Source organism: Eulemur rufifrons, chromosome 11 (genome assembly GCF_041146395.1).
Source record: "Eulemur rufifrons isolate Redbay chromosome 11, OSU_ERuf_1, whole genome shotgun sequence".
Taxonomy (NCBI): Eukaryota; Metazoa; Chordata; class Mammalia; order Primates; family Lemuridae; genus Eulemur; species Eulemur rufifrons.
Window position 1 is genome coordinate 14,271,905 of NC_090993.1, and position 25,181 is coordinate 14,297,085.

The window sequence follows — 25,181 nt, forward strand, 5'->3', positions numbered from 1 at the left end:
AGGAACTCAAGTCAGCAAAAAAACCTCAAATAATCCAATTAAAAATGTGCAAAAGATCTGAGTAGACACTTCTCTAAAGAAGCCATACAAATGGCCACCAGGTATATGGAAAATGCTCAACATCACTAATCTAAGCAGCAGAGAAATGCAAATCAAAACCACAACGAGATACTATCTTACTCAGTTAAAAATGGCTTTTATAAAAAAAGACAAGGAATAAGGGATGTTATGATGATGTGGAGAAAGGGAAACTCTCTACACTGTTGGTGGGAAAGTAAATTAGTACAAGTTCTATGGAAAATATTAGGGAGGAAACTCAAAAAACTAAAAATAGAACTACCACACAATCCAGCAGCCTCACTACTGGGCGTGTATCCAACAGAAAGGAAATCAATATATTGAAGGGTGTCTGCACTCCCATGTTCATTACAGCACTATTCACGGTAGCCACGATACGGAATCAGCTTAAATGCCCATCAATGGATGAGTGGATAAAGAAAATGTGGTCTACATGCACAATGGAATGTTATTCAGCCATGAAAAAGAATGAAATCCTGTCATTGCAGCAATGTGGCTAGACCTGGAGGGCATTATGTTAAGTGAAATAAGTCAAGCACAGAAAGACAAATGTCACATGTTCTCATTCATATGTGGGAGCTAAAAAAGTGAATCTCGTGAAGACAGAGAGTAGATTGATGGTTAGCAGAACCTGAGAAAGATGGGGGAGTGGAGGATGAAGAGAAGTTAATTGATGAGTACAGAAAATATAGTTAGAAGAAATAAGAATTACTGTTCAATAAATCAGTATGGTGACCATTGTAAATAATAATCTACTTTATATTTCAAAATAGCTAGTAGAGAATAATTTGAATGTTCCCAGTATAAAGAAGAGATAAATGTTTAAGGTGATGGATATTCTAATTATCCTTCGCCTGATAAACAGCGGAAGGTCAATAATGTTGCCATTCTTGTTTTTCCAATAACATGAGCCAATACAAGCAAAGAAAGAGGAGGCAGACAGGCAGGCTAGTTTTGCAGCCAGACGGCCAGTGCAGGAGGGACAGGCTCACACTCACGGTGCCTTGGAATCTGCCTAGGATACCTTCCCAGGTCATTAGGACAAAAGGGAAAAGCCTACAGTTTTGACGTAAAGCAAAGGTAAGAATCTCTGGGTTTTCTGATTCGGGACTAAATGACCGGAATGTGGCTTCCTCTGCCACATTCAGTCCAGTCATTGGTGCTGGGAGGCCAGGGCAGCTGGCGCGCCCTGGGTGTCGCCCTCAGTCTTTGGCATTTGGCTATAGGCCGCACCGAGGGAAGCCAGGCTGCAGGCAGCTCTTCTCTGTCTTGGAAGCCAAGACGGTGCCTTTGGCTGGGTGCTTTGTCTGAGCCTCGTCATCGCAGGAGCGGCTGCTGCAGACACAGACCCAGAGAAAGGGAGACACGAACACTCGTCCCTCGGGAGGAAGAGGGCTTCGGAGTCGTACAGATTTGGGTTCCAATCCTGGACCTCCCTTCTTAGATGTACAGACCGTCTCTCTAACCCTCGGTTTCCTCCTCTGTATGCTGGTAACTAACAATGCCTGCCTCAAGGCTATGGAGGGGACCCAGCGAGAGCGCGTGAGGCCAGCGCTGAGGACAGCGCCCGGTGCAGGGCAGGTGTTGGGAGCCTCAGCAGCCTCAGCAGGAGGAGCTGCAGGAGCTCAGCAGCTGCAGGAGCCTCAGCAGCCTCCACTGCTTACACGTGAGCACACGGGGCCAGCAGCGATGTTTCAAAAACCAGGCACCGAGCAAGAGGCGCAGCTGCGAGAAAACGCTGCAGGCTCAGACACCCACGGTCTTGAAGCCAAACCACGTCTTCCTGAGCGCCCCCTTCCCGAAGACTCCGAGTGTCGCTTGAAAGAGGCGCTCTCCTGTCTCCTTTTTTTCACAGAAGAACTTCCAGGTTTAGTGTTTAGTGGAATAAACATTGTACAAAGGGTCTTGGGAGTCTAATAACAATGTGATGAATTGAAGAGTGAAGATTTAGGTGGCATCCAAAATTTTCATCCCTGCCCTTCCAGCCCTGCGCTGGTACCTCTGTGGGGCGGGGGCGGGGCCCGGGGCGGGGGCGCGGTGGGGCCCCCCCCAGCAGGCTGCAGGTGTGAGTCCACGGAGGAGCCATTAGGTTCCTGAGAGCCTGGGAGTCGCCAGGCTGCCTGCAGTGCCAGGCAGTGTAAGCACGTCTCCCTCCTGGCATTGCCGCAGGGGAAAGGAGGTCTAAGTCCCAGGACACAGATACGACACAAATGGAGAAAGATGAACAAAAATGACTGTGAGACCCACCCCTGGCGTGGCTTTGCCACCTGCCAGCAGTTCTTGGGCCTCTCAGGGCCTCTGTTTCCTCACCCGGGAAATGAGCAGCCCAGACCCAATGGATGGTTTCTAGGGTTTTGTTTTTCAGTTTTTGTTTTAGCAGCAGAACCTTTTCTTTAAGATAAGCCATTCGCAGAAGCCCCGTATGTAAAGCAGGACCTGCCTAGTGGAGTCGAGTGAGGACCCAGAGGCTGGGTGTCCTGTCGGGTCGGCACCGCACGGGAGCACAGGCCACCTGCATGGGGGGCGCCCCCAGGTCTGCACCTGCCCCGTGTCCCCAGGTAGACACAAGTGTTTGCAGGCAGGGGCAATCCTAGCGCGCTCGGGCTGCCCGGAGCCCAGCCCCGTGCCCGCCCCCAGGTGCAGGTCGTGTCTGGGAGCCGGAAGAGGCAGGAGGTGACGTCAGTGAGCGGCGCCCTCTCTGCAGCAGCATCTCCCGGACCTGTGGGCTTCATGGGGTGGCCACTTTTTCATTTTGCCAGACACGGGTGTTAAAAGAGACAATTTTCACTATTTCACTACTTCAAAGAAAGGGCATGTTAGCAATGATAAAATGGCCCGGCACTTGGGGACAACTGCTCTAAAGCCACTTCATGTCCTGTGCTTGACTTTGTAGTCTGCCTGTCCTCACAAGCTGGCTCGGCCTTGGGCTGACCCTCCGTCCGTGGGCCGTCCAGGTCTGCCTCCTGATGGCCCTCAGGCTCCCCAGGCTACGACACATCTGAGCCTTGAGTGTTGTCGCCTTTGTTGGCACTGATCGCTGTGACATCTCTGCCTTTGGTCCAAAGTCCTGTCTGTGCTTTAATAAAACATGACAACTGTGTCTTGACCTCTGGGACAAAGCAGCCCTGGGGTTATTTAAAGTAAACAAAACAGCCTTGATCACCAGAACTGCCCAGGGAGACAGGGACAGAAGCAAAGCAGTGTGGGCCCTGTCCCCAAGCTGGGGCAGCCACAGAGACAAAGCCATGTTTTCTCAGCCCCAGGAGCGTGTCAACTGAGTCCTCCCAAAGTGAGTGGGGGCCACTGCTGGGAAGGAGCCCTTGTCTGCGGTGGAGGGCGAGGGTGTGCTTGGGAGGGAACCGGGGAGGCTGCTTACTGGGGAAACAACGCAATGGCGCTTAAAGAATGAGGAATCTGCCAGGCCAAGGGGGGGGACACCCAGCAGAGGGGCAGAGCAAGTGGTGGCACGAAAGACTAACAGTGTCACTAACTTTGGGAGAATGTGCCTATATCATCTTTCAACTAGACCATTTTCTTGAAAGTGTGATGAAGGCTCCACTAATAATCATTCTATCCACAAAGGCCTGAAAACTAACTATTAGATATGTAAGTGCCAATGTGCTTCCAGAAACTCTGCTTTTTGGCCACCTGCGCTTTGCAAGTGACAGTCCCGTCACTGCAACACGGCAGTGGAGACGTGAGCTGGAACCGGCAGGCGAGGAGCCGTTTCGAGGGAAGCTGTCGTCTCCCAGGAGGCTCACCTTGGGTGGCCCCACAGGGAAGAGCTCCTGACCGAGGTGTCCGTGTGGTTTCCTGTGGAAAGTTCTGGTGCTGGGCGGGTTGCAGGAAGTTTCCTCGAGGGGCAGAGTCAATTCCAGGCCACCATCCGAAGCTTCGGGCCCATGTGTCAGAACGTGCACCCCTTCTGCACGCAGAGCAGCCTGCCAGACACTGCAGGGGAGACAATGTCCCCAAAGTCACCGACCCCACTGTCCAGTAATTTGGGGTTTAGAGAGGGCTGCAAGACGAGGGTGAGGGTTTGAGTGGATTTCCCTGCGAGAGGCCCAAAGCCCAGTGAAGGCTCCAAGGCTCATCCGATTTGCGGACTTGGAAAGCCAAGGGAAGGCCAAGTGAGCTCTGAGTCTGCGAGAGGCTGGGGTGGGGTGGGGCGCAGGGAGAAAGGGCGCAGGGGGTGCGTTCCAGGCCGAGCGAGGGAACTGTTCTGGTGCACGCACGTAAATGATGAAAGAGGGACGACTTCCAACCCCCCTGTGGAATGGCCACACATCTTCCTCAGAACGGCCGGCAACTCCCCCTGACTTCTTCGGGAGGTTCCTCCGTTGGACACACAGGCCATTCTCTTCATGCCCCTTCAAGATCAGGCCAGTAGGGTCCCAAAGGACAAATCACATGACTGGGTCAGCACACACAGGCCGGTCAGGAGGGCCTTTGGACCACGAGGGAGAGGCCGCACAGCACGCCCCGGGCTTCCCGGAGCAGATAGCTCAGCCCACCAGCATCCCCGGGCTCACAAGCAAGCACGGAGATGGCGCTACAGAGGGGGCTGTGGGTTGCACCGCGTCTGTCCGAAAGATGTTAATGTCCTGACCTCAGGTACCTGTGGATGTGACCTTTAGTAATCGATCTTTGTGCATCATCAAGTTAAGATGAGGTCGTTAGAGTGGACCCTAATCTAGTGTGACTGGGTCCTTACATAAAGGGGAAATTTGAACACAGACAGATACCAAGGGAGAGTGACGCGAAGACACAGGGGAAAAGGGGAAATGCTATCCACAGCTGAGGCTACGACCAGACAGGACAATGGCCTGAAACAGACTCTCATTCACGACCTTCAGAAAAAACCAACCCTGCCAACACTCTGATCTCAGACTTCCAGCCTCCAGAACTGTCAGACGATCAATTTCTGTTTGCAGCCTAAGTGCCTGTCAACCCATGAGTGGATAGAGAAAATGTGGTGTGTATACCCATGGAGCACCACTGAGCCATGAGAAACGATACAAAATATCTTTTGCAGCAACATGGCTGGAACCAGAGGCCACTACCCTAAGTGAAGCAATTCAGGAACAGAAAAGTAAGGGTCGCATGTTCTCACTTAGAAGTGGGAGCTAAGCTGTGACCCCACGAGGACACACGGGGTGATAGAACAGACAGGAGAGAGTCAGAAAGGGTGAGGGGGGAGGGATAAATGATGACAAGGTACATACGGGGTACAGTGTACACTGCTCGGGTGACGGTGCACCAGTAGCTCAGACCTCGCCGTTATACAATATATACACGTGACAGAATTCAACTAGTACCCCCTAAATCTATTGAAATAAAAAAATTTTGCTTAAGCCACTATTTGCTAACAGCAGCTCTAGGAAACTAACACAGGGGTGTTAGTTTATTAATTTTAAAACTCTCAAAAGTTGATGATAAGGATAAATGATGATGGCTCAGAAATAGATGTCGGTGTTGCTTGCTGAGATGATGTGTTAGCTCTGTTCCACGTGAGGCAGTGCGGCGAGTCACTGTCTCGTTATTGGCATTCCTGGCCAAGCGGCATCTGACGGATCCCCTCCCCAGGACAGTAGCGGCGCACGCACTCCAAGCAGGCGGGTTTCTGCACGGAATTTCAGGGGCTCACGTGCCTGCACCCTAGTGTGACGAGTTAAGAACAACAGTGGCGTTGGCTGCCTGAGATGTCCCTGTGGAAACCTGAGAGGGGACCCAGCCGTGGTCCGCTGTAGTCTTGGGGACGGCACGCCTGTCTCCGTGCTGCGGGAAGTTGTCACAGATGATTAAGGACGTGCCCCGAGGATGTCGGCACCCATCGTGACTCAAGCCCCTGCCCGCGAGCAGGAGCCGTGTGTGAACTGACCCCTCCCCTGGCAGGTCAGCACCGCACCGCGTGGGCAGCGCAGAGGTGACCCGCTTCATCTGCTCACGTGGCACCCAGCGCTGTCCTCGCACGGCCCAGGGTCCTCCTCCGGCTTCTGTGAGTTTGCTCCAGGACAAAATGAAAGGCAGTCACAGGAAAAGGCTGCCCCCGACTCTCCTATGCACCCCAGTCATATTACCCCCACCATCGGGGCACCCACCCGAGAGGGTCACGCAGCCGGCCGCTCCCTGACTTTCCTCACCTGTCCCGTCTGCAGACGCCAGGCTGTGCTGCTGCAGGTGCCTGTGGACAGATGGGTTTTTGCCACATTCTCTGGATGGGGCAGAGCCTGAACTGGAGCAGCCCCCTCCTAAAACACTCACTGCCCCTCAGAGCGGAAAAAAACTCAACAGATAAAACCACTGCCTGGCGTACACGACACTGATTTCCCTCAAGGGAAGGCTGATGGCCCCTCCGCGTCACTCCCGCCGCCGCCTGCTGCTCCTCCGGAAGACAGGCTGGTGGGGCAGGGGACGAGTCTCCAGGGACTGAGGTGTCGCTTAGTCAAAAGTGTCCTCGTAGGTATCAGACTTGCCTCTGCCCTTCGCCGTGGCTTCGGTGGCTCCACAGGAAAGGACAGAGGCGCAAATAGAAACGGAGACGGAGTGAGAGAGACGTGGTGATGGACGGCCTCCTCCTCTTCGGCACATCTCGCTGGCTTTGCTGCATCTGATGCTGTTTGTTTTCCAACACGATTGGTGACTTGAAGAAATATTGCGATCCGATGCCCATCCCCCCTGCCTGTCTCCCTGTTGGGGGCTGAGTTGTGTCCCCAGCCTGCCCCGGATTCACGTGTTAGGGTCCTAACCCCCAGCCGCTCAGAACGTGACTGTTTGGAGATTGGGTCTTTAAAGAGGTGATTAAGGTAAAATGAAGTCATATGGGTGGTCCTAATTCCATGTGACAGTGTCCTTGTAAGAAGAGGAAATTAGGACACAGACACACAGAGGGAAGGCCATGTGAAGGCCCAGGAGAGGATGGCCATCCGCAGGCCCAGGAGAGAGGGCTCAGAGGAAACCAACCCCGCTGACACCTTGATCTCAGACTTCCAGCCCCCAGGACCGTGAGAAAGAAATTCTCTTCTTTAGCCCCCAGTCTGCGCCGCTTTGCTATGGACACCCCAGCAAACTAATACATTCCCCTGGAAACACCTAATGTTTGCAAAGAATAGTTAAAATATTAAAAAAAAAAACAAAAAAACCTTTGTAGCCATTTTCTTTTGTAGTCTTCCAACAACCCTGTATGATATGGCTGTGGCTGTCTCACAGATGGAGGAACTGAGGCTCGGGGCGTTAATGCAGTTTACTTCTCCAACAGCAACGGGCGGAACCAGGGCCTGGAGCCAGCCCTCGCTCCCCGCTCTCGCAGAAATTCTCTTTCACCAGCAAACCCACCTCGGTGCAAAGCTCCTGGGCGTCTGTCCTCTCCACGCTTCACTACACGAACACGGAACGTTTATAGAAATACCCAGTAGGGACTGGCTCCCTGCCGCCCTTCTCCTGGACACTGTTGCCTGCGTTCATCCTCCCTGCTGCTGATGAGCCTGTGTCCCAGCCGGACGTCCTCGCGGTGCAGGGACTGGCCCCACGGAACACACGTTCGTAAAGTCCGAGTGTCGAACACTCTAGCTCTGTCCTGCTGCGGCACGCAGGGAGCCAAAGTCACGCTGTGCGTGGAAACACAAGTTTGAGGGGACTGATGGGAGCACTTACACACACCAGAGCATCTAGGGTCTGAGGAGAGCGCGCCATGGGCAGCCCAGAAGGAATGGCTGCGCTCAGACGCGTCCTGCAAGGTGCCGCTTCACCGGGCTCCCCGCGCACCTGGGGCGTCAGGACCCTGAGGACAAATACGTGTTTACCTCATTCCACTCAAGCACTGCTTTTCCTCCAGATTTTATACAAGCTTTGTAAAAAAAAAAAGAAAAGAAAAGAAAAGAAAAGAAAAGAAAAATTGATGTATAATTAACATAAAACAAACTGCTCATATTTAGAGTACAATTTGGTGAATGTTGACATTAGTGTGCAAGTGTGAAACTGTCACCATAATCAAGATAATGAACATCTCCATCAGGCCTAAGTTTCCCCTACTTCCCCATCCCCCACACTGCCCAGCCTCCCGGGGGACCACGGATCTGTTTTCTCCACTAGGCATTAGTTTGCATTTGCTAGAATTTTATATCAATGGAATCATACAGCACATGCTCTTATTTATCTGGCTTCTTTTACTCAGCATAATTATTCTGAAATTTGCCCATATTGCTGCATGTATCGATAGTTTATTCCTTTGATTTCTGAGTAGTGCTCTATTGTTCGCAAATACCACGATTTGTGTATCCATTCTCCTGTTGAGAGACAGCGGGTTGTTTCCAGCTTGGGGCCGTCACAATGAAGCTGCTAGGAGGGTTCACGCACAAGCCTCTGTGTGGATGCGCGCTTTCATTTCTCTGAGTAAATACCTGGAAGTGGAATGGCTGGATCACATAGTGGGTTATATTTAGCTTTTAAGAGTTTGTCAGACTATTTTCCAAAGTAATTGTGCCATTTTACCTTCCCACTGGCAGTATAGGAGACTTCTAGTTCCTTCACATCCTTGCCAACACATGGTCTGGTCCAATTCTTTTTTTTTTTTTTTTTGAGACAGAGTCTCACTCTGTTGCCCAGGCTAGAGTGAGTGCCGTGGCGTCAGCCTAGCTCACAGCAACCTCAAACTCCTGAGCTCAAGCGATCCTCCTGTCTCAGCCTCCCGAGTAGCTGGGACTACAGGCATGCGCCACCATGCCGGGCTAATTTTTTCTATATATATTTTTAGCTGTCCATATAATTTCTTTCTATTTTTAGTAGAGGTGGGGTCTCGCTCTTGCTCAGGCTGGTCTCGAACTCCTGAGCTCAAACGATCCGCCCACCTCGGCCTCCCAGAGTGCTAGGATTACAGGCGTGAGCCACCGCGCCCGGCCTTGGTCCAATTCTTAAATGTTAGCGCTCTGCTAGGTGTATCTCGTTATGGTTTTAATTTGCATTTCCCTAATAACTAATAATGTTGAGCATTTTTTCATGTGCTTATTATACCTTTCATTTGTCTTATCTGGTGAACTGTGGGTGTCCAAATCTTTGGCCCATTTTTAAAAATTGGATTGTTCATCTTCCTGTAATTGAGTGTTAAGAGTTCCTCATACACCCCAGATCCAAGTTCTTTGTGAGATAGATGTTTTGCATTTAACTCACTATAACATATAAGCAAGAAAGGCTTCCTGGGAGTAGCTGAAGCGCACTAGGCAATGAGACACGTGCCATTTGTTCAACACTGTTTAAGTATAAATGACATATGAAAGCTGCGTATAACCCACAGGAGGATTATTTTCAATCCCGCCCTAGCGACACTGGCAACTCAGCCAGATGGGCTGGAGGGAAGCTCCCTGTCCCTGCCTGCCCAGGTCTGCTTTATTGCTTGCCTCTTGTCCTTGGAGCCCTTCTCTGTTTCCACTTCCGCTCTGGGCCGTACCAAGCAGTCACAGGCAGGGCCAGAGTGGCAGCCGGGCTTGTCGCGGGCTTTAAGGAGAGTCTCCGTCAGCTGCCCCCGCTGCCCCGGCTCACGTCAGGCAGGGGCAGCGGCCGGGAGACCCTGTCTTCTCTCCACTGCTGGCGGGTCAGGGCCTTTCCAGATTCTCCTGAGTTCTTTCAGGAAAAGACGAACGTTTTGGTTGTGTGTTACCACCGGGAGTTTTCCCCCTGATGAAAAACAACCCAAAAAACAAAACACCTTCCCTTTGCCACCAAACCTCCCTTCCTGGAGGCACCAGCAGGGCAGTTTCTGCTTGGCCCCGAGCACCCACTTCTGAGCAGGGCAGAGTCGCCTCTGCTTTGTTTCTCCCAGAGAGACCCTCAGCTGCGAGTGCGTGGCCCTAGTCTGTGTCCGGGCTCCCCGGCTTTCCGCAGAAATGACTCTGATCCCAGAGACACGCCCACGGGAGGGGAGCAGGGTGGCTCCCTGGGCCGCATGCTTCCCAGAAGCCACGTGTCAGAATGGAGTAGTGGGGGGCTTAGAACCAGACGGAGCCAGTTGCCAGTCCTGTGAGTGGGGCCCTGTCTGGCAGCTGCGTGACCGTGACAAGATGCCTTGTCTCTCTAAGCCTCCGTTCCTCGTTGGCCAATGATAAGAACACTGACCGCAAAGTTGTGAGCAGTAATACTTACTGCGAAGGACAGATGTGCCTGCCTTTCTTTGCTGGGCCACCGCAGTCACCTCCTCCGAGGCCCGGCTTCCGCTCCTGCAGTCTGTCTGCATACAGCAGCCAGGAGGCTCTTTAAAACCAGGACTGTGTCACCCACCTGCCAAAAACCTTCAGATGGTCTTCAGTCTGACTCAGGGTAAAATGGAATGTGTGCGCCATGACCTACAAAGCTCCGCACGATTAGATGCTCGCTACCCCGCTGAGCCTGTCTCTTACCTATCACCTGCCCTCGCCCATGGCCTCCTTGTCGGCTGGCCGTTCTGCCTCAGGGCCCTTGCACTGGCTACTTTGCAATGTCTCCCTTCACAGGTCCATCCGGCTCCCTCACTTCCTCCAGCGCTCTGCTCCAGTGTGGCCTAGCAGGGCCGCCCTCCTACCCTCCACCCCCTCCCTTCCTGCTTTACAGTTGCCCATGGCACTTCCTGCCACTAATGTATTGTGTTTGCAAATGTGCCTATTGTCTGCCTCTCCCAGTAAAGCATAGACTCTGTAAAGGCAGCCATTTCGCCCATTTTGTGTACAGTGATGTTTCCAGCCCTTAGAATAGTATCTGGCACATGCTAGAGGCTCAATAAGTATTTACTGAATAAATGAATAAATGAGTCTAGCACGTGACCGTATCAAACAGTTGTTTTCTCTCTATTTCTTCCTTCTCTTCAACAGTGATTTCTGTAGAACAGAAGATGAGACCATGTGAAAAATTTCAGGAATAAAATGCAAAGTGTTCACAAGTATTTTTAACATATCATTGGAAATTCATATGAACGTCCCTGGAAAACATAAGGGTTCTTTACATGCACACACGTGTTCCAGCCAACGCGCCAGCAGGTATGAAGCGCATTGTGAGGACAGTCTGGGAAGGGAGGAGCCGTCGGTGTGAGCAGTCGGGCCGCCGGCAAGAGGGGTGGGTGACACGATGAGTGCTTGTAGCGGACACAGGGACAAAGGAAGAAGAGAGAAGGTGGGAAGAGACACTGGCTCTCCGTGCCGAGAACAGAAATCCCGGGGCCTCAGCCGTGCAAGGCCAGGAGGCGCGGTGGGGGCCGGGTGGGAGTTTGCGGAGAGTAGTTCTGACCATCAGGCAAATACAGTCAGTGCCGGCGCCCAGACTGGACAGGATTTAATTCCCCAGGGCCAAAGGGCAGGAATCAGCCTCAGTAGGAGGGTGCAGGACTGGGAACTGGAAGGATTGTCACTCAGGCCACCCGGCTAATAAACACGGGCGATAGGTATAGAACCTGGCGGTGGCTGTCAGACGAGGGATGTCACAAGGGAGCGGGGCATGGCCGCAGCCAGGGGCGCAGAGAAGGGCCCACCTGCGGCGTCTGCAGGGCTCAGGGTGACAGAGATGCTTAGAGAAGCAGGAGCCCGTGCAGCAGGCAAATGGGGACCCGCAAGGACCGCAAAGGGCTGCAAGGGCGCCGCAGCTGGCGGAGACCTCAGCGGGCAGCGTCTGCCCCCCCGCCCCCCCCCCCCCCCCCCCCCCCCCGTCGCCCTGGCCCTCTCTGGCTGTGTGTTTTCACTGATGTCATGCAGAGGATAAAACACCACGTGATAAGTTATGACGTGAAATTTTAAAGGAAAACCAAAGTAATGGGAAGGTTGTCTTTAATGGTATTGAAAAAGTTTCCAAATTCATGAAAAAATGTAACCTTACAGTGATTTTTAAAATCATTTAATTCCTATATCTCCCATTTTGTCTTCTTTTGCACAAGTAACTTCCCATTTCTCTGTGTCCAGGGCGTGTCCCCGTGAAGAGCTCACTGTCATCTTCACTCACACACGTGAAACGTGCCCTGTGGCCCCTCGTCTGGGTCTTCCTTACCATTCGCTAAAACTGCACTGGTTTCCTAACTGGCCCGACTCTCGTCTCCATCATGACCACGCGGCTCACCTCGTCTTTTCCTGGGGCCTCTCTGCCCATCCTTTCCGTCCTCAGAAGCTTCAGGGCTGCCCCGTCACCTGCAGGGTGGGAAAACGGCTTCTCACGCACACACCCCCCCTTCTTAAACCGTGTTTTGGGGTGAATATGGCGATGGACAGTGAGCTCTGGCTTTGGTCCTGTGCTCACAGTCTAGGGTGGTAGGAGAATATTGAACAAATACACTCAATTGCAAATAATGACAGTGCTTTCAATGAAGTTAATAAAAGATGCAGTGAAAGATTATGACAGAGGAACAGATTTTGAAGGAAGGTGAGGACTGGGGAGACTTTTTCAGGAAGTGACATTTAAGCTGACACTTGGAGAATGAGTAGGAGTTGGCCAGGGAAGGACTGATGAGAGAGAGCTGGCGAAGCCCTTGGCGTATGGGAGGACTGACACACACCTGGGGCCGGAGTGTCGGCAATCGAGGCAGAGGGAGAAAGGTGAGCCTGGACGGAGAAGCAGGGTTCGACCACACGGAGCCTTCTGGACTGTGGTGAGCGTTGTAGATCTGCCTCCTGCTGGAAAGAGGGTGGCCTGGAAGCCGGGAGACTTTGGGAGGCTGTCGTGATAAGCAAGGCAAGAGCAGATGTGGGTTGGACCCGATGGAGAGCAGGAGATGGATGAAATGTCCTCGAGGTGGAACGAACAGGATGGACAGGACGTGGTGGTGGGCTGGGTGTGGAGGGGGTAGAAAATGGTGCCAGGAAAGACTCCCAGATTTCAGACTGCTGAGTCAAGGTGTCATTTTCCAAGGTGGGGAAGAGAAGAAAGGAGCGTGTCTGTGAGGAATGATCCCAGCTCAGTTTCAGGCAGATGAACTTTAGGGAAGTGGGGACTCTGGGTTTCCCCCTGGGGTTCACTGTAATCATCTTGACAATTGCTGCCACTCAGATGGCAGTGTGACTGCTTCACCTTCCAGAATGTTCCTGTGCTTTCTTCCAAACAAGACACCGTGCATCAGGGAGAGGAAATACATCTGACAGTCCTGCGTGTCCTCCTGCTGCCCAGCTCCACCACGCAGCCCTCACCCTCGCAGGACCCAGGAGGGAGGGAGGGAGTAATATCGGACTACGTGAACTTTAACCTTCAAAGCACTGTGAAGTGACAGTAATTCTCATGATTTTTCAGGAAGGGAGATCTAACATCTGAGCTGACTTTTTAATTCACACTGGGCTCTGGCAATATTTACACGAAACAGCTGTTCTGGGTGAAGATCCTTGTGCTAACTACTATCCTAGAATGTTACAAAGGAAAAGTCACAACTCAAAACTCCCAGATTATGTCCTTTGAAAATGGTTGGGATTTGCCTCTGCGATAAGGAAATTTCATTCTATTAAAATGAACCGTGGGAACAATAGGGCCATATATGAAATTATGGGACAGAGGTAGCTGAAGTTACTTAAGAGACCATAGATTTTAGCTCCTCGCTCTGCGGAAGTTAGTCCCGGGACAGAAGACGCAACGCCCGGCCTCAGCCCGGGCAGTGTCCCGTGTGGGCAGACCCACAGAAGTGACATCTTCCAATGGCCCGCAGCTGAGGGACTCTGCAGCAATTTCATGAGTCACCCTCAGACCTGTGACAGTTTTTGCTGAGCAGAGGACTGGGAGCCAGGGATGTAGGTGTTGGAAGAAAGGAGCAAAAGTAGAAAGGTTAGGGACGTCGGCACTTGCTAATTTCTGTTGTGAAATCCAGTCTCCGCCACATGTTTGCCTCTCTGTGCCTGTTTCCCCCTCTGCAAAGCGTGGATAATCGTAGCGTCCACCTAGTGGGTTTGTTGGGTGAGGAGCACACGAGCTACTACCTGGACAGCACTTAGAATCACGCCTGCTACATCCCAAGTGTTAGCTGTTATCACAAGGAGCGTCACCATCATCGTCATCGCCACCATCTCCCAACATAGATTCTTCTATATTCGTTTTCGCAGATGAGGAGACTGAGGTTAAGAGCGCACCAGTCGGCTGGGTTCTGTTACGCTGCGTTAACAGACAGCCCCCACATCTGTTCCTCATGCATCCGAACCCCAGCCGGAGGGGCAGCCCTCTCTGAGCTGTCACCGTCCCCCTGGCAGACAGTAGAGACGGAAACCAAGCTTCTCGCAGAAGGCGCCCGTGCCCCTCCTGCCACCGTGTCCCCGACCAGCCTCGTGTCAGCAGGACAAGGAGTGCAGTCTCTACCCAGGGACGACTCTGTGGGAAAGGGCAGCAAATATTTTAACAATCGCACAATCAACCGCAAAGTGTTCCTTTCAATAGCTCCCCAGGGTCACACAGATTTTCAAAAGCCAGAACTCAAAGCCACATCAGACTAATGCAATCGTCGTTCTGAGGAGCTGCCTGGCTGTTCCTCCCACCTTTTCAAGGATGGTGTCCTTGCAGTTAAAATCTTCTGTCTTTAAAATGTAGCAACAGTGACAATGGCAACAAAACAGCCACAGTAGAACTTAGAATCTTTAAACTAGTCTTTTTTCAGAGAGTCTCAAATGGCAGCATGTCTCCGTCCTTCCCCTAGTCACAGGCTGGGACAGCGTGTCCAGGACTGGGGGCCCGACCCCAGCATTCTGACCTGTGACTTTCCTACTGAGAAGGAACGTTGACATGACTCAATCCAGTTCTGACCAGCTCAGCTCCACGTGGCATTGCTCTCTGTCATTGTAAGCTTCCCGGGAGGTCATCCTTCCCTTCACAGTCCCTACCCAGCCCTCCGGCTCCCCACACGAAGGAGGCCAAGGACAGAGGGGGAGAAATGGCGCCGAGAGAATGACCCACATACCCCTCCTCTTTCTTCTCTGCAGTGTCACTGTTAAACAGCAACCACTGCCATATGACAAAAGTGTACCTCGGGGACCTAAATGACTCGCATGTTCCTCCTGGCTTCCTAGCCTTTACGTGCGCTGTGTTCTCTTCCAGAAATGCCCTTTTTACCTCCTGGCTGGCAGGGGCCCTCTTGTCTGTGTAAGTCCTATTTCATTTCAGTACCCAGCTAAAATCTCACCCTCTGGGTGACAGCTCCCTCCGGCCTCCCCACAGGTGGTCGCCACTGCCTCCTCCGTGGCCCCACAAGAAGTCCCTGCTCCTAGGCCTTCTCAGTCTAGCTCCACTGTGGCTGCCTCTCCTCCACTGGGTGGTCTGGGCTTTGAGGCTGGAAGTGCTGCCGGGTCACCTCTGTCCCCCCGGAGCCTGCCCCAGTGCGCTGAGTGCCTTCCGCCTGGATGGCTATCCACTGGGCTGGTGGACGGAGACAGAGAAAGCGGTACTGTTGGGAGGGATGGGTAGAGAAAGAAGGAGTGACTTGACCCCTTTGTGCCTCAGTTTTCTCGTCTGTAAAATAGGCATGATGGTGATCATACCTGTATCCTGGTCGTGGTTGTGAGAGTTAAATGAGTTAATAAAGCACTTATATCAGTGTCTGAAACTGGCACCTAAAAAATGCTCCGTGAATGTTAACTGTCATTATCTTAGGGACATTGATGAGATACCGAAATGAGCCAAATTTGGTTACTTAAAATAATGAGGAGTGCAGTAAGATGGTCGTGTTCAAACTCTGACCTTATCGGTCATTTCAATATCTGTTTTTTAAGCCGTAATGTGCTCCTGCCTCCCACTTTCATTTGCTCCATTGGTGAATGTTCAAAAGTGCAGTGGGCGGTGGGCTGGGGCTGGGGATGGAAGTGAAAACAGGATGCAAAGTCGTGTGAAAACAGTTTGGTCAGCCAGCCCTGAGCTGTAGGAAGAGCACAGACGGGCGCAGAGCCGGGCCGCGAGCGGGAGGCCCCGTTCCATCCCGGCTCTGCTAGGTGTACACTGGGCCTTTGGGGAGTGACTTCATTCCTTTTAGCCCCGATGCGCTCGTCTGTGAAACGGGGATGAGGAGGCTACAATGACTTCTCCTGAGTTCTAAAAGAAATCTCATGGTTCTAATTCTCAATTTAATTCTCCATATAAAGTCATTCTGTGCTGGAGAAATAACAAAAGGTTTGTTTATTTTACCACCAGCCTTGGAGGCGAGCAAGTGAGTTAAACAAACAGAAACCAATGTGTGTTTGCGTGTGTGTCTATTTCTTTTTAACGAAAGGAAAGACCAAAAACAACCCAAAAATCAACCTTGACCTGTAGCAGCAAATATTTTTACATTATTTACAAAGCTATTGTTATTTTTATAATAAAATGTATATTATATATAAATGTATATGAATGGCTATATGTATCATAAATACGTATATTTGATGGCTTTCATAACGGTCTCTCACCAATACATCATTTTAGATAGAAGTTGTGACTTTGAGCAATATGGAAACCCAGCCCCGTTTCCAGGAGGGAACCCGTTTCCCAGGAGGGAGCCCGTGTGGAGCCGCTGCTGCTCTAGAACAGCAGATGCCACGAAGCTGGGACACTCTGCCCTGGGAGAAGCATTAACACAGGGAGCGGCCAGTTCCTTGACAACTGGAGTTTTTAATTCTCACTCTTTCCTGCCTAGGGCTGCTCAGGCTTTTTGTGGTTATTTTCTAAACCTGGGCCGTGACCGCAGCGGAGCCCGGCTGCTGGGTACTGCAGAAATGCGTGTGTGCTATCCGCCCTGCCAGTGGGCTTGCTGCCTCCCCACCCATTAGTCATCCACCCGCCCCAAATCCAAATCCCCCGAGGGAGCTGGAGGGCAGGTGCAATCAGCCGCGACCCAGATTTATAGCTGGGGTTGGGGAGAAGGAAGTGGCCATCCTGGCAGGTTAAATGGCTTGACCTGGGTCACTCTGCCACCACTAACAGCAAAGAAAGGACTATTCAGCCTGCCTTTCACATCCCGGTGCTCACAGCTGCGTCCTGCAAGCCGCATGGCTTCCCTGCCGGCTGGCTCGGATTATTCATGCAGAAGTGCAGCTCCTTACTCAGGATTATCTGTATGCCTGGGAGGCCAACTCTAATTCTGGTGTTGTGTTACTTCTTAATCATTTGCAAGAAAAAGTCTTTTGATTTTTTTTTTTCAATTTAGACAAGGTTTACCGCATTTCGATGTCCCCAAACCAGATGAAAATGCATGCTTCTGAAATTTTTCATGTTTGAGGATGTGGTACTTGGAAAGGTCTGAGATTGCAAGCGATTGCTTTTGGGAAGTCTCTCTCAGCATGGAGGAAGTAGGAATTATAGCTACAAATCTCTCTTGCAATTTAAAGAATTGTGGCAAAATACATAAAACATAAAATTCACTGTTTAGCCATTTTTAAATGTACAGTTCTGTGGCATTAAGTACATCCACATTGCTGTGCTGCCGTCACTGGCGTTCATCTCTAGAACTCTTTTTATCCTCGCGAATAGAAACTCTGTACCCGTTAAACACTAACTACCCTCCCCGCTCCCCCAGATGCTGTGACCACCGTTCTGCTTTCTGTCTCTATGAAGGGACCTCATAGAAGTGGAATTGTACAGTATTTGTCCTTATGTGACTGTCTTATTTCAGTTAGCGTAATATCTTCAAGGTTCATCACTTGGCATGTGTCAGAATTTCCTCACTTTATAAGGCTCAATAATATTCCATTGTGTAGATAGACCACGGTGTGTTTATCCATCCATTTGTTCATGGACACCTGAGTTGCTTCTCTCGCTGTTTTAAATTTATTTCCCATGAGCCTTATTTCCTTTTGAATAAAATTTCAGAAAATTTTGTTCCAATAATGCTTAATATACATTAGGAAAATTATGTTTTTCTTGCATTTTGATTTTGGAAAAAAGGTAACTCAAACTGTGTAGGAATAAGAGTAATACTAATACTTTAAAATAACTTTAAAAAAATTAGCCAGTCATGGTGGCACATGTCTGTAGTCCCAGCTACTCGGGAGGCTGAGGCAGGAGGATCGCTTGAGCCCAGGAGGTTGAGGCTGCTGTGAGCTGTGATGATGCCGCTGCACTCCAGCCTGGGTGACAGAGCGAGGTCCTGTCTCAAGGAAGGGAAGGGGAGGGAGGGGAGGGACAACGTCTTTGGATTTTACATCTAACTGCCCAAGAAATCCTCCTTTTGTTTCTCCACCAGCAGAAGCCACGTGGAAGTCAGAGCAAGTTACAAACCTGGACCCCAGTTGGGAAGTTCTTTAAATAATGGAGCCAAGCTGTGAGAAGGGCCTGAACCAAGGCTGTGAGGGGACTGAGGAGGGAGCGAGCAGGCGGGTCTGAGGCATTTGGGGGTGGGAGGTCCTTGGGGAGACCTCAGGGCTGTCAGCTGACGGGGAGTCCAGGCGAGAGGATGCGATCGAAGCTGTCTGTGGGCACAGGGGACAGAGATCCTCCTCGCTTATCCGAATCAGTCACCGTGAGACTGACGGGGCTCCCCGTGAGCCTCGACCCTCGGCACGTGCTTCGCAGAGCAGTTCACCCCCAGGCTGTGGGCTCGCATCACGTGACTGGGTTTTGGGACGTCCATTTCAGCTGCTGAGAGTCTTCTTTTTTTTTTTTACCCCGATACTTCTTTGTGTTCTGCTGTTTTCTGAACGGGTGGACTTGAGTGTGGATTGGTTACGTTTCTTATGTTTGTCCTGCTTTCCGTATGTCACCACCTGTCGTGTTACCCGGCATGTCCCGCCGTCAGGTGCAGCCGGGCACGCCGCACACAGCCGTCCGCCCTGTGGCGCGGGACAGACGTTTCCGCGTTTACACAGTGAGCGATCTGTGGACAAAGGTGCTGCCCTGAAGCTAACAGCACTACATCTCCCGGGTCCCTCACTTACTCAAACCCTTTCCAAGGCCCTGAAAGAGACCCGAGCAACTTTATAACTGTAATTTTGTATTATTTTTCTTAATGAGGAGCCCTCAAATTTTATAAGTATCAGGCCCTCCGAGCCCTGAATTTGCCCGTGAGTCGGGACTGAGCTGGGAAGCTCGGGGCTGGGGTCGCCTTTTCAGAGGGGATTTCTGAAGGCCTTTTCCTCTCACAAACGGGGGAGCGTCTGCCCTCAAGGCCATGGTTGCCTCTCCCCCCACACCCTCCATACCCTCATTTCCTTTCCCAAATCTTCCTGATGTTTATAAAGCGTTTTCAAAAACAGGCTCGCTCAGCAGAAATGAAACGAAGAAAATTGAGACAATTGCCTCGGTTGAGATGAGAATCTGCTATTGGATTGTTGAATTTTGCTTCATTTTTCCTGAAATCACCCCAATTCTAGTGGTGCTTCCCACCCTGGCCTGACATCCTGGGGAGGGAGCCAGCCTGGGGCAGCCTCCCCGTCCTTGTCCTTCACGCACGTGCGAGATCGTTCTGGCAGGGAAACACCTGTGCTGCTCAGGACCTTGGGGACCAGGGGACAAATCAGATTGTTCTGCACAGGGAGGAATTAGGTCTGGGCAGCAAACCACTGGGTAACCCACGTGCATTTTTAATGCACTTTTCCTCGCTTTTGACACCATCCTTCTACCCAGCCCCGCCCCCTTGGATAATGGGGAACAAAGCCCCTTCCCCTTGGCCCTGCTCGCTGCGTCCCAGCAGTTGGACTCTTGCGGAGCCCGAGCCCAGCAGAGAGCAGCTGGCCCGGGATCAAATGCTGGGAGGGGGAGGGAGAGAAAGCCCCCCTGAGGGATGGGGGCTGGACTTTGGTGACAGATCACCGTAATTACTGTCTTTAGAGAGAGGGAAGGGCGAACAAAAAATCCCTATATTTGTGATGAATAAAACACGACTGGCCTCACTTTGGCAAAGTGCAATAGCGACCGAGTCTCTGGGGGGTTTGTAAACGGGTGTGTTCGCTCCCACAGCTCCGGAATGGCTGAGTCTCCCCAGGGACAGGGGGCCCCAGTGCTGATTTTCAGAATCGGGGTTACTTTACCCCAGTGTTAACTCCCAGAGAGGGAGAGCCCAAAAGCTACCTGGAGAAGGACTTTGCACTTCTCTATATCCAAAAATTAAATAGAAATGGCCTTTATTAGAGAGAGAAAAAAATATTCAATTTCAACAATGTCTTATAACTTTGAAGTTTTTAATTGAAATAGAAGATACGTAGAGAAAAGTGCATTCGTCTTAAATACACAGCTCAGTAGGTCTGAAACAACCAGCACACCAAGGGGAAGACAGTGTGGTCCCTCTCTCCAAGAGTCGCAGTGTGGTCATGGGATCCACGGCTTATGTGACCGGGCATCACTTTGGTGTAATCGACACCAGGGTCATGGGACCAGATTCCCAGGTGGGGGAAACGCCCGGCCCTGTTTCCCCTGACATAGTGAGGCAACTGTCTTCGCAGGAACATGTAGGGCCCCAGGCTTGTTGCATTAATCCCTCTCGTGACATCTGCCCTGTAAGGGGCCTGCCCTTTCTCTCTGCTTCTCCCCTGTGGTAAGTTTGCTGTCTGTCTTTGCTGCTCACCCCACATGTGGAAGGCCTCAGTACCTCTGAACTAGGGACTGGAAAATAAAAACAATAATTAAAAAAGGAAATTTTTCCTTATAGAAATTTCACCCAAGTTATTTGAACCCAACCCTCCTCATGGAAACAACCAAAGTTCTAGATTAAATATTCAAAATGTCTCCTTAACGATATTAAATAGCTAACAAAACAGTAAGGAGCTGCTAGGGCGAAGCCTCCAGTGAGGGGAAATTCAAATAAATAAAAGGAACGCTGAGGCCACTTCTGCCTGAGGTCCTTTGCCACGACAGGCAAACCCGGGCTTCAGTTCCGGCAGCTGGAGGGGTCCGAGGCCAGACACCTGCGCCCAGCGCCGCCCCGAGGCGGGGGTCGAACAGGTCCCTTCTCCAGAGCTGGCTGCAGAGGTCCACAGCCTCCTGGTGACAGTGAACTGGAAATAAAGTCACCCCCAACTTCTCACCTCTGGAAGACTGCAAGGTAACATTCTCTCGGTGATATGTGGAACAGAGAAAAAAGTGAAAGGAAACCGGTGTCAGCCCTTACGAAGCTGTGATTGCGAGCTCTCTCCCCTAAGGACGTGGTCCTGGTCTTGCATGGCCTGGGTGGCACAGAAGACCTTGAGCTATGAGTTTATTTTACAATAGTCCCAGGCTGGTGGTGCCCCCAGGTGCCCGGGAAAATGAATCCCAAATTCGTTTATGGATAGATATTTCCTCAACATGAGCTCATAAATACTTTTTCAAGGATGATCAGCAGTACATAGTAAAAAAATAGCCAAGCACACAAGGAAACAAGGGATCATAGGCGAAAAGTAACAGAAAGAATAAACAGAACAAATATGTCCTCATTACTGAGATATTGGAATTATCAGACAAAGTCAAATAACAATGCTCATCCTGTTTAAAGACATAAAACAGGCTTAAAAGTAGCTGCAGGGAACAGGAATCTATAAAAAGTGACCCAGTATATCTGGAAAAGAACAAATAGAGCTTCTAAAAATAAAAATACAATACCTAAAAGTTAAAATTTCTCTGATGGGTTTAATAATAGATTAACACGACTAAAGAAATAATTACTGCATTTCATAAAATCTAAGACACCATTGATTATAAGTTACATCATTGTTTTATGAACACTAGGAAAAAAATCTTATCAATTAAAGCAAAGCTGTGGCACAGTGGCTTTTTAATTAGAAATTTTAATTTGCACTTAAAGAGTTGTTTTAGGTTTATTTTATTTATTTATTTTTTGAGACAGGGTCTCAACGCACAATTAAGGCAGATTAATAAGAGGAAGAGGTTTGTTTACTGTGCACAGGGGGAGAACCCAATACCCCAGTGGGATCCAGATATTTTTTACCTGTCTTTTAGAGGGGAGGGGGGTGTGAGGAGTATATGTGATTCTGTTTAGGGGCAATAAATGGTTGCCAGGGAGAATGAATAGATCCTTGGGAGAATGAATGGGTGGGGGAAACAGACTGACTTGTAAATTCACCTGAGAGACAGTGTTAGGTTTAAAATGACTTGGGAGTTCGATCGGTAGCGGGAGCGGAGAGCGGACCCCAGAGAGCCCTGTGCAGCCGCACCGCCGCCGCCGGCCTAGTTACCATCACATATCGGGAGGAGCCGCAGCGGCCGCAGCCACCCCAGTCACCACCACCGCAACCGTGAGCAGCGAGGCCGAAACCGGCAGCCGCCCGCCGCCCCCTCCCCCCCCCGCCCCCTCCCCCCCCGCCGCCCCCTCCCCCCTCCCCGCCGCCCTCCCCCCTCCCCCCCCCGCCGCCCTCCCCCCTCCCCCCTCCCCCCTCCCCCCTCCCCCCCCCCTCCCCCCTCCCCCCTCCCCCCCCCCCCCCGCCGCCCCCGCCCTCAGCGCTGCCGACACCAAGCCCGGCACCACTGGCAGCGGCGCAGGGAGCGGTGGCCCGGGCGGCCTCACATCGGTGGCGCCTGCCGGCGGGGACAAGAAGGTCATCGCAACGAAGGTTTTGGGGACAGTAAAATGGTTCAATGTAAGAAACGGATATGGTTTCATCAACAGGAATGACACCAAAGAAGATGTATTTGTACACCAGACTGCCATAAAGAATAACCCCGGGAAGCACCTTCGCAGTGTAGGAGATGGAGAAACTGTGGAGTTTGATGTTGTTGAAGGAGAAAAGGGTGCGGAGGCAGCAAACGTTACAGGCCCTGGTGGAATTCCAGTTCAAGGCAGTAAATACGCAGCAGACCGGAACCATCATAGACGCTCTCCACGTCGCAGGGGTCCTCCACGCCATTACCAGCAGCGTTACCAGAATAGTGAGAGTGGGGAAAAGAATGAGGGATCGCGCTCCTGAAGGCCAGGCCCGACAACGCCGGCCCTACCGCAGGCCAAGGTTCCCACCTTACTACATGCGGAGACCCTATGGGCGTCGATCACAGTATCCAACCCTCCTGTGCAGGGAGAAGTGATGGAGGGTGCTGACAACCAGAGTGCAGGAGAACAAGGTAGACCACCAGTAAGACAGAATATGTATCGGGGTTATAGACCACGATTCCGCAGGGGCCCTCCTCGCCAAAGACAGCCCAGAGAGGACGGCAATGAAGAGGAATAAAGAGAATCAAGGAGATGAGACCCAAGGTCAGCAGCCGCCTCAATGTCTGTACCGCCGCAACTTCAATTACCGACGCAGACGCCCAGAAAACCCTAAACCACAACACGGCAAAGACACAAAAGCAGCCAATCCACCAGCTGAGAATTCGTCCACTCCCGAGGCTGAGCAGGGCAGGGCTGAGTAAATGCCGGCTTACCATCTCCACCATCGTCCGGTTTAGTCATCCAACAAGAAGAAATGAATATGAAATTCCAGCAATAAGAAATGAACAAGATTGGAGCTGAAGACCTTAAGTGCTTGCTTTTTGCCCGTTGACCAGATAACTAGAACTATCTGCATTATCTATGCAGCATGGGGTTTTTATTATTTTTACCTAAAGATGTCTTTTTTGGTAATAACAAACGTGTTTTTTAAAAAAGCCTGGTTTTTCTCAATGCGCCTTTAAAGGTTTTTAAATTGTTTCATATCTGGTCAAGTTGAGATTTTTAGGAACTTCATTTTTAATTTGTAATAAAAGTTTACAACTTGATTTTTTCAAAAAAGTCAACAAACTGCAAGCACCTGTTCATAAAGGTCTTAAATAATTTAAAAAAATAAAATAAAATAAAATAAAATGACTTGGGCCAGGTCTGGCTGCATTCTTGCTTTTGTTTCCTGTAATATAGTGAGATAAAGGGAAGGGAAGTCCATTGTTCTTTTGATGGGTCCGTCTGGTTTATGAAGCTAGAAGGAGAGCCCCTTCCAATGACTTTTTGTCTCAAAGGGCCTTTAATGCAAAATATTCTTTATACCAAGGAGTCATATTTTGGGGTAAAATTTCCAGAAGTCCTTCAATAGCTCACTGCAACCTCAAACTCCTGGGCTCAAGTGATCCTCCTGCCTCAGCCTCCTGAGTAGCTGGGACTGCACCTGACCAGTTTACATTATTTTAAACATCTATGCCCAAATAGCACCCTTAGGCAGACATAAAAGGAAAAATATGATTGAAATGAACTGGTTTAAAATGTTCCTACTGTTTGCCTGACTGGGCGCAATGGCTCATGCCTTTAATCCTAGCACTCTGGGAGGCTGAGGTGGGAGAATCGCTTCAGGTCAGGAGTTCAAGACCAGCCTGAGCAAGAGTGAGACCCCGGGTCTCTGCAAAAAATAGAAAAAATTAGCCGGGCGTGGCGTGCACCTATAGTCCCAGCTACTTGGGAGGCTGAGGCAGGAGGATCACTTGAGCCCAGGAGTTCGTGGTTGCAGTGAGCTATGGTCATGCCACTGCACTCTAGCTGCGGAGACAGAGCAAGACCCTGTCTCAAAAAAAAAAAATAAATAAATAAAATAAAATATTCCCAAAACGTCCTTCGCAGCCAGAGTCTGATTCTTCTAAGTCATTTTTAACTCAGAGTTTTGTCTGTGTTTCTTCCCCCAGTATTGGGGTGAAGCATTTCCCAGAGTGCTCCACGATTGCTCCCGGGATCGTCTCCCAAGACCCTAATCTCCACTCCGCAAGTCTTGATTCTGGTGCTTCCACAGCCTTACCAGAAATGACCGGTTCGTAATGGGTTTTCCACTGAAATTCAGTTCCACAAAAAGGTTTTAGACAACAAGGACTCATTTCCTTGTTTGTTGATTGAAACATCGAAGAGCTGCAGTGGTCCATTCCTGCCTCCACGAATGACAACCATGCTCGTCTCTGCCCAGGCAATGACTGTGACCATAAAATGCCATCAACTGTAAGATACGCCCCTTTTGCGGGACGTTAAAATGTGAACAAGGACCTACAGTCATCCCTCAGTATCCACAGGGGACTGGTTCCAGGACCCCCTTGGGTACCAACCTCTGCAGATGCTCAGGTCTCTGACATAAACTGGCACAACATTTGCACACAACCGCACACAGCCTCCTGCACACATTAAGTCAGCGCTAGATTATTCACAGCACCCCACGCAATGTAAATGTTAAGTAAGTAGTTTTTGTACTGTGGTTTTAAAAACTTGTGTTCTTTTTTGCTGTTGTGTTATTATTTATTTATTTATTCTGACCATTTTCGATCCGTGGTTAGTTGAGTCTGCAGATGTGGAGCCCGTG

General features: G+C 50.7%; 1 pseudogene; it reads left to right on the forward strand.

Annotated features, from left to right (window-relative positions):
- Positions 1-7,768: 7,768 nt before the first annotated feature.
- On the forward strand, positions 7,769-23,354 carry LOC138393427 (Y-box-binding protein 1 pseudogene; annotated as a pseudogene).
- Positions 23,355-25,181: the final 1,827 nt, after the last annotated feature.